This window comes from Callithrix jacchus, chromosome 1 (assembly GCF_049354715.1).
Source record: "Callithrix jacchus isolate 240 chromosome 1, calJac240_pri, whole genome shotgun sequence".
In the NCBI taxonomy this organism is placed as follows: domain Eukaryota; kingdom Metazoa; phylum Chordata; class Mammalia; order Primates; family Cebidae; genus Callithrix; species Callithrix jacchus.
In genome coordinates this window covers 218038256-218047985 of record NC_133502.1, presented here as the reverse complement: position 1 = coordinate 218047985, position 9730 = coordinate 218038256, and the positions used below count along the sequence as shown (strand labels likewise).

At 54.0% G+C, this 9730-nt stretch overlaps 1 long non-coding RNA gene across 1 annotated transcript; it reads left to right on the top strand.

Moving 5' to 3' along the window:
- Window positions 1-278: 278 nt before the first annotated feature.
- Window positions 279-7804, top strand: LOC144579576 (uncharacterized). The gene is made up of 2 exons (XR_013527500.1): window positions 279-415; window positions 706-7804. It is a non-coding gene; the product is annotated as an uncharacterized LOC144579576 (long non-coding RNA).
- Window positions 7805-9730: the final 1926 nt, after the last annotated feature.

Here is a 9730-nt window from a genome sequence, read left to right as displayed (position 1 = left end):
CCTTGACACTGGGAGAGAGGGGAGGGTGGAGGAAGGACGTGCAGAGCTCCCAGCCTTGACACTGGGAGAGAGGGGAGGGTGGAGGAAGGACGTGCAGAGCTCCCAGCCTTGGCACTGGGAGAGAAGGGAGGGTGGAGGAAGGACGTGCAGAGCTGGCAGCACTTGCTCATTTGTTCTCCAAACTCGAGCCTTGTTTTCTCCAAATCACCTTCCCCACTCCCCTCCTAACTCTGAGTCAAGGCCGAGAGCAAGGCGGGCGTGGCCCTGTCCCCGAAGACAGTGCACAGAAGGCCACCAGCACAGCAAGGGTTTTCACAGATACACTTAATGATGTGTGTGGTACAAGGAGGGTCCAGAGTCCCACTGCTTCCTGGGACGGGGTGGTCGGAGGAATCCTGCGTAAACTGGAGCCAGAGTGAGTAGGAGAGTGGGAAGGAGGGGCTTCCCAGGAAGCACGCACAGGACCCCAGGCCTGAGCTGGGCAGCAGCAGCGGGGTGGGGTTTGGGAATGAGTGGACAGCCAGCCCTCCGTGGTGGGAGCGCAGGCTGGAAGGGATTCGGGGGAGGCAGAGCTGTGTGGACGGGCCGCTGGAGGATAGGGGCATGATTTTGGACCCAGTAGCAGTGGAAAGCGGCGGAGGTCTGGTAAGCAAGAGTGTGCCCCAGTGGGATTTGCGTTTAGAGACGGTGTGCTTTCACAACCAGGAGAAGGAGGGGTGGCCGCATCACAGAGTGATCGCCCAGAGATGGAGACCCCACAGATGGGAGAAATGTTTTCTACTCCAAATCACCGCACTTGAAGATGGGCTGGCACAGAGTCAGAGGACAAGGACGGGCTGATCAAAAGTGTCTGGGGAATGGTACGAAGGGCGCGGATTCATAGAACTCCATCCCGACGGGGAGAGCGGGCACCCAAGCTCCATCCCCGTAAGCCTTTGGAAGGGACGAGGTGATGAGTGGCCACCCCTGCGGGGGATGGCGCTGTGCTGAGGGCTGGCCGTGTCTGCTGCTCTCTAGACTGAGTGGCTCGTTTCATGCAATTTTTATAGAATTGTGTTTGCTAAGTAGGACACGAGGTCTTTTAATTACGGAGCAGAGCCATAACCAAGCTCAGACCTTGGAGCCTGATGCCTTTGGTCTTGACCGAGGACTGCCCTCAGCCTGCCTGGTGAATAAAGAACCATCACCATCGACTCCCCAAGTGGCCAGAGGATTGGCTTCCGTCCTGTGGCTGCAACCCGGCTGGGTGAGTGCGGTTGGAGGTGGGGGTGTCAAAGGTGACTCAGATTCCACTGGGTGCAGTGGCGCTTCCCAGGGATGGGGAGACACGCTGAGGCTCTCTGAGGAGGTAAAGGCCAGCTGCACCCTGTGCTTGTTCCCTGCAGGGATCTTTGCACACTGAGTGGAGCTGTGCAGATGTGGGACTGGTGCTCATCTGATCCCTTACGAGGTGATGCACTGATTTCCTGTCTAACCTGAGAACTGCAGAGCTTGTGGTCCCTTTTATGAGGGAGGGGACCCAGGAGAAGCATGGCATTTGGGGAGAAAGACAGTCACCTTGAGTTTGGACATGCCACACCGAGACCTTTGTCACACACTCCAAGTAGAGATAAATCAAGGACAGCAGAGCGTTGATTCAGCTTCTCCTTTTGCATCTGTGGTCCGAGCTCACATCTCGCTGTTTTAACCCACCCTTCAGCCTTCACACCCCACAAGTTCTGGTCTTTGATGAAACCTAAGTGATGCCCATCGTCTTCCTGGGAGACCCTTCTGTTTCCCTCACCTGACTCCTCTGTTCCAGGCTTCCCTTTGCAATCTGGGTCACAGAGGTACCACCCAGTGCTCCATCAGGGGACTGACCACGGCCGGTGTGGACACTTTGGTGGGACCATGTCCACAAGGATGGCGTCTGCACCCTCGGCGAGGGAGAAGCCCTTTAAGTGGGTTGCAATTCTGTGTGCTCAATTATTCAGCAGAGTGTTTAGCTGAAAGTGTTGAAAGGATTTGCAGTCTGTTATATTGCGGGCGCCTGCTATGAAGTTCTCCACGTCCCTGGAGTCCTTTAGGCAGCTGACAAAATGAGGGTATGAAATAACTTTTTGTTCCCCGTTAATAATGTTGGGGGAATGCGGAATCGATGCTTTTAAATATTTCACGGCCTTCCATTCTCAGATGGGCAAAGAAAGGAGAAGCAAATTGCGGGACTTACATGTTGGTGGTCGGTAAAGACCAAGGACGGTGCAGTAACGCGTAAAACACACCGGGCTGAAGAATCTCCCACTGAGCCCGTTCCCCAGGGAGGCACAGACAGGAGAGCCAGATGTGTGAGAGAGGGCGCAGGTGCGTCATCCCCAACCTCACACCGCAGGGCCCTGCGTTCCCTCCCGTGAATGCAGGCGGTGAAGGGAGGGGCCGCACCTCTCTCGGCAGGTGGGGTGTCCCACAGCGGTGGTTTGTGCTTCGGTTTAACCTCCGCGCTGCTGCACGTAGATTTTCTCTTTATTCCTTTCGGAAGCAGAATGAACCCATCCAACACTTTGCTGAAGAGGCAAAAGACACAAGGGGGGTGATATTTCTCACAGTTTCTCCTGAAACTTGGCTGATATTAAGTTATTCTTAAGCTCACTCAACTGGACACCCAAACGACAGATGGTAAGAAACTGCCTTCGTGCTCCTGTGCCCCATCACCCCATCACCATCAACTCTGCCTTTAACCTCCTGTAACCTGGTGATATGATTTCACCAAGTCTGCGCTGGAGACATTAATTACTGGGTTCCATAGTGTCAAATCCAAGGGGCGCAGTGAATTCTCTTCCTGTTGGATGCTGCTGACCACTCCCCCTGGCCTGATTGTCTCCTCATTAATTCTGTAAAATGACTTTTCAGCGCTTCCTCCTTTTTCTCTCCGATCACGCTTCCCCTCGTCCTTCTGAACATTTGTTTCACTGAATTTACTCCGTCCATCTCCTGGGCGCCGCTGGCTGGTCTTCAAGGGTCTGTTCTGGTCTCGTTTCTTTCCTTGCTCCAGGAAAAGCACCTGCGGGCAGGTGCGAGGGGGAGGAAGCTTGACTTGGAGGATGCGTCCGTCACTCAAACCCTGCGGTTTAATTCCAAAGCATCGGGAAGGAAGGCCCGGGGTTTTCATTCCTGGAAGGAGAGAGCGCATGAGGGGTGTTGGGAGTTCTCGTGACCTCTTAATCCGGGGTTGCCCACAGCTGGCGTTGACGTCTGTCTTGGTGCTGATACATTAGAGATGGTGTCTCCAGCCTGGACTCTCTCTGGAATTCACCGACCTGATACCACCCCTACACACACCCTACATGTGACACAGGCAACTCCTGCCAGCCCTGTCTCAGGTCATCGTCCTCACGCTCTGATACCATCTCTCCCCAAATTCCATGTGTCAGCTGGAACTGCCGTGAACATTCAAACCCCCACAGAAGATTTTAACTCTAAAATTTAAATAACCAGCTCTCTGACCACTGCTTCCTGGCTTTAGCAATCTCTCCATTGTTCCCAGAACATTACTTTCACATGCTGAAGAAAACTGGCCTCCTGATGGCCTCTGTCCACTCCGAGAGCTCTTCTGCCTCCCAGAGGGGTTCAGAATTCCGACTCCTGCTCCTTCTTTCTGCTGAGCTATTTCCCCGCAGCACCTGGATGATCCCGGCCTGGGACTCTGACCACCTGACTCCCACCCCACAGCATGCATGCACCAGCCCAGAGACCTGAAGCGAAGCTGTCGGGGGTCAGTCACCTGCTCTGCCCGTGAGAGCCTGGGCTCACCCTCTCCGCGGGCTGCATCTTCCATGGGAATACAGTGGAAATGCGTGTGCTACTGGGGTGCAGTGTGGCCAAGCCCAGCACACAGCTCCCCTGGTGGGCTTTACTTGCTCCTCGCTGACCTTCAGGCTGTCAGGGGCCCCAGCTGGGGTGGCCGGCAGGAGCTTCTCAGTTGAGCACAAAGGGCGTGGGCTTGGAGGGCTCTGAACGGAGAGAGGAGCGTCAGCCCACGAATGACTCCTCTCCTGCGTGTTGTAAGAATGCAGCATCCATGCGTGTGCGTGTGGCACGCGGGCAGCGCCGGGAAGGAGCTTGGCTTTGGCAGCATCTGCTTTTCTCCGAAAGCCACTGGAATGGTCAGCTGCATCCCAGGAAGCTCGCCACGTGCCATAAGCAGGCAGGCATCCTTTGGAATGGGCGGGCTGTCGATAGCCCGTCGGGGCGCACGGAGCAGGCGCGCCTCATTTATCAAGGAGTGAAAACCTCCTCCTCTCCATTAACAGATGACCCTATGTGCAGGACGAGAGAGTGAGCTGGCCTCCCGCAGCTTCCCCGAGACAATGCGCTTTGAAGCGAGGCACCTGCCCTTCCATCGACAATGGGAAGGCCTGCATTATTAAACAAGCTACTTAATAATTTACGCTGAAATAAACTAGCAACGCGGAAGAAAGAGCTCCGTTGGCCCTCACAGTAATGAAACGCTATTGAAGTAGGGTTTGGAGGGACTGGACGTCCATTTCAACTGCATTATGGCACCTCAGCAGTCATGGAGAAGGAGACTCACGGCGACTGAGGCCTGCAGTGAGCCCACTCGTACATCTCCTGGACCCCATAGAGCAGAGAACCCGAGAGTGCAGTCCTTGGATCTCCTCCAGGCAGTCCACAGGGATTTCTCCAGTGCTGTTTCCATTGCAGGCTGGGAGACCTCAGCAGCACAGCCCGGGGGAAGCCACAGGGCTTCATCACGGCACTCTCGCCAGACAGAGTCCACCTGCAGCCCTGCCTCTGCTCTGCGCCCAGCCACGGTGAGGCTTAGGGGTCCTTCATTTCCATCTCCTGCTGGAGTCTGGAGCCAGCGATGGCAGCCCTGCTCTTCCACCCCGGTCTTCCTCACCGTGTCTGTGCGAGGGTCACCTGCAGCCAGAACCAACTCTGCCCTTCCGGGCTAAAATGCAAGCTGCTCCCCCAGGGCCCCGCGTCCCAGTGGGTTGATCCCCAGGGTCCCTTCCTCGCCCCAGCTGTGTGGTTGATCCCAGCTCAGCACCAGCCCGCGGCACAGCCACGTGGTCTACCCTGGCTCGCGGCGGCCTGCATGGCGTCAGAGCTGGCCTTTCTATCATGTACTTTCTACCTGGGCCAGAACTTCCCGGATGAGGAAACTGCCTCGGCCACTGCCCATCGGCGTGGAATCTTTGAGCTGCTCTCCTGGCCGTGGAGAATTGATCATGGACGATCACTGAGAGCTCCGCCATTTGTCTTTATTTTCCATGTATTTTTTTTTTTTAAATTTTTAATTTTTTATTGCATTTTGGGTTTTGGGGTACATGTGCAGAACATGCAAGATAGTTGCATAGGTACACACGTGGCAGTGTGTTCTGCTGCCTTCCGTCCCTTCACCTACATTTGGCATTTCTCCCCATGCTATCCCTCCCCATGTCCCCCCCAACTGTCCCTCCCCTATTCCTCCCAATAGACCCCAGTGTGTAGTGCTCCCTTCCCTGTGTCCATGTGTTCTCATTGTTCATCACCCACCTATGAGTGAGAATATGCGGTATTTCATTTTCTGTTTTGTGTCAGTTTGCTGAGAATGATGTTCTCCAGATTCATCCATGTCGCTACAAAGGACACGAACTCATCATTTCTGATTGCTGCATAATATTCCATGGTGTATATGTGCCACATTTTCCCAGTCCAGTCCATCTGACTTCCCTGCTACTGTTCCTTAGGGATGAACCTCCAAACGTTGCTTTGGTGAATGATTCTACAGCTCACTCGCACCTGGCACTTCACTCTGTCTGCCTTAACGCGAGCGTAAACAGAGCCTTAGTCACACACCAGACAGCGAGGGCTGCAGAGGGAAGGGATAGCATGGGATAGACTGTTTTGGTAGCCGGTGGCCGCAGGCAAGCTTTCTGCTCAAAACGGGCTGCTGCGGGAACATAGACACGAGCTGTCTTCAGGCCCTGTTTGATGTTGGCTGGAGCTCAGGTGGGCGCCGTGCAGCCCTGGAGTGCCGACTCCATCCTGGCAGGTGACTGATGACCGACCTCAAGCCTCCAGCCATCTGGGGCCCAGCAGCAACCTGGTCCCACAGGCAGTGAGGAGGGAAGTGGGGTATTCAACAGGGAGGAGGTCAGGAGCTGTGGGGCCCAGATCTGTGAGTGGAGACCGCTGCCTTTGGAGGTGGATGAGAGGACTCCTGTGCTCCAGACGCCCACAGCTGAGCTGGTGGAGCTGTCCAGGGCAGGTCTGAGGCCTTGGTGTCTCGGGGACATCCCCTGTCGGGGTGAGAAGTTCCTTAAGGGACATTTAAGTCACTCTCAGTATGAATGCCGGGGGCATTGCTATACGTTCTGCAAAGCCAGCATCCACAGGAGCTGTTTTTTCCTTTGTAATGTTTTAGCTGTGGTAAAATATACATAATATTTACTATCTTCACCATTGGTGAGTGTCCTGTTCCGTGGCACTGAGCATGCTTTGTGGCACCGACCACGTTCCGTGGCACCGAGCATGTTCTGTGGCACCGACCATGTTCCGTGGCACCGAGCATGTTCTGTGGCACCGACCACGTTCCGTGGCACCGAGCACATTCACAGAGTCGATCAGCATCCTCCATCCCCACGGTGTTTTCATCTTCCCAAACTGAAACTCCAGCCAGGAGCTGCGGCTCACGCCTGTAATCCCAGCACTTTGGAAGGCCAAGGTGGGTGGATCACCTGAAGTCAGGAAACACGATGAAACCTCATCTCTACTAAAAATCCAAAATTTAGCCGGGCGTGGTGGAGCCTCTGATCCCAGCTACTCAGGAGGCTGAGACAGGAGAATCGCTTGAACCTGGGAGGCAGAGGTTGCAGTGAGCCGAGATCACACCACTGCACTCCAGCCTGGGCGACAGAGTGAGACTCTATGATGATGATGAAATAATATTATAAAAAAAGGATTTTGTTCTGATGTCCAAAGCCATGGCACGATGCCAGGCAGCGCGTTTCCTTCACCCCCATCCACCTTCCCGTCTCCGGGACCTCACTGCCATCCTCCCGGCTGCCTGGGACTGCCAGGTGCGTCTCAGAATTTCCTCTTTTAAATCCTGTGAATTTCATTTCTACATACTTCAAATATCATCCGCATCCTCTTCTTCGTGATTGCATCTTTCACCTGGACGGAGTTTCCAGGTGAAAACACTCTCTTTTCCTGCCTGTGCTCTCCTGCCCCTTCCCTGTCAGACATCAATAATCAATCAGGAGACTCCACCCCTCTAACCCTTCCCAGCTAGGTCCTCAGGGCTGCCTTGCCCACCTCCCAAGGAGCTGCACCGTCACCTCCCACCTCTGCAACAACACAGCACCTTCGCCACCTGCTCCTGTCTGTCTTGTCACCATCGTCCACCCTCCTCCTGCTTCTGTGGCCACCTGAGCTCAGGCACTGTTTCTGGATCTTCTGAAGGTGGAGATGTGCACGGCACAGCAATTCTACGCACAGACATGCACCGCGAGTAGTTCCCGTGACTGTGGTAAGATGTTGCTTATCAAATGAAAACGAAGCCTGGAAATAGATGAACCCTCGCTCCACTGCAAACGACAGGATCACACGTGTGCGGGGAGATCCCACACAGCAGCGGGTGTGGGTGAGGCAGGCTGACACGGGTACCCCTCGCAAGTAGGCTCCTCCACGCAGGTATTTTTTTCCGTTTTCTTCGTTTCTGCCTTTTTAGGGGCTGGGAGGGTGTGTGGCTGGTGGTGGGAGCTGGCATCTGTTAGCTTTAGCTGCAGAGCAAGCCACACCAGCAGGTAGCTGCTTAAAGAACTGACGTCATGTAGGTCAGGATGCTGTAGGCTGATGATGTGGGCAGGCGAGGCCCCTTCTGGGTGTCCGTGTGTCCTGCCTGCCACACAGGCGCGTGCTCACCCCAGCCTCCTCTCCCCGGCAGCAGCCCCAGCAGGGAGGCAGCCTCAGGGGCCCCTCTCTGGGGTCTTTGCACAGAACAGGGCAGGGGTTACCTTGGCCCCTTAGAATGGGCTACTTTTGAATATTGATTAATGATTTTTTTCTTTTCTTTGTTTTTTTTTTGTTTTGAGACGGAGTCTCTCTGTCACCCAGGCTGGAGGCAGTGGCACAATCTCAGCTCACCGCAACCTCCGTCTCCCAGGTTCCAGTGATTCTCCTGCCTCAGCCTCCTGAGTAGCTGGGATTACAGGTGCACACCACCATGCCCGGCTATTTTTTGTATTTTTAGTAGAGACGGGTTTCGCCATGTTGGTCAGGCTGGTCTCAAACTTCTGACCTCAAATGATCCACCCACCTCGGCCTTCCAATATGTTGAGATTACAGGTGGGAGTCCCTGAGCCTGGCCAATTAATGAATTTTTAATAAGATTTAAAAACACGGCTGGGCACGGTGGCTCATGCCTGAGCGCTTTGGGAGGCCGAGGCGGGTGGATCACGAGGTCAAGAGATCGAGACCATCCTGGTCAATATGGTGAAACCCCATCTCTATTAAAAATACAAAAAATTAGCTGGGCATGGTGACACGTGCCTGTAATCCCAGCTACTCAGGAGGCTGAGGCAGGAGAATTGCTTGAACCCAGGAGGCAGAGGTTGCGGTGAGCCGAGATCGTGCCATTGCACTTCAGCCTGGGTGACAAGAGTGAAACTCCGTCTCAAAAAAAAAAAAAAAAACCACGTAGGAAGACTGATAATTAATAACGTACTCACTCCGAAGACATGCGTGCCTGGGATGCCACGTCAGCTGGGTACAGCTTTAGGTGCCTTGGGTACAGCGCACTGGGTCTGGGAGGAAAGAGAGGTTTTATCCCTTGTCGTGCAGGTCCCTCAGTGACAAACAGAATGCAAAATGTCAAATACAGTCTCAGAATTAATCTGCCAGGTTTAGACCCAAGACAAACAACTCACAATTTGTGACAGTCAGAACCCCCTAGTTTATAGGACTTTCCTGAGACGAGACACTAATCCAAAAAAGGCTGGAGTTACTTAGAGGAATTGTTTCAATTTCTTCCAGTCCTGCCGGAAATCTCCTGCTGCCGATAAATAACCGGATATAATTTCTGATGTGACATCTAATTTCCCAAACAGAAGCAGGACGCACCCCCTCAACCCACGTCTTGCAGCTCCTGCTGCCCAGTGGAGGGACAAAACCCCACACAGGCAGCTCTGCTGGGATTCCAGCGTCCTCACGCCTTCCTCCAGGTCTGCAAGGCCCGTTCCCCCTCCGCTTCTGTTCCAGCAAAACACGCGCACAGAAACATCGACACCCCAGAGTCAAAGTCCCTAATAACATTTTCCAAAGGACTGAGTGCCTTTTTTATGAATGCGTAGAGAAAATACGGTGTGGGTTTAATATTGTATTATGAGCCTCGGACGAAGGATTTTAAAAATCTGCTTTATGCATGAATATATAAAATGGGCATCTGCTACAGTAAAGTTTCACTGTTGTACATAAAGCAGATTATAATAAAAGTCGTAAAGTTAGCCCTGAGTGGTGAATTGAAGAAAGAACAAAATAGGACGCTCCCTCCAGCCGGCGGGGACGGCGCCTCCCGACACATTCTTCGTTTTGCCAACAGGAGCTGTTTGTTCTTGCCGGAGGTCTCCGTGCGTGCCCGGGCTGCCTGGGGAGTCATGGTGGGGCCAGTCACAGGATGAATAAAAGGGTCTGAGACGGGTGCCCCCCTGGGCAGCCCAAGCCCCAGCCAACAGCAGACGAAAATTGG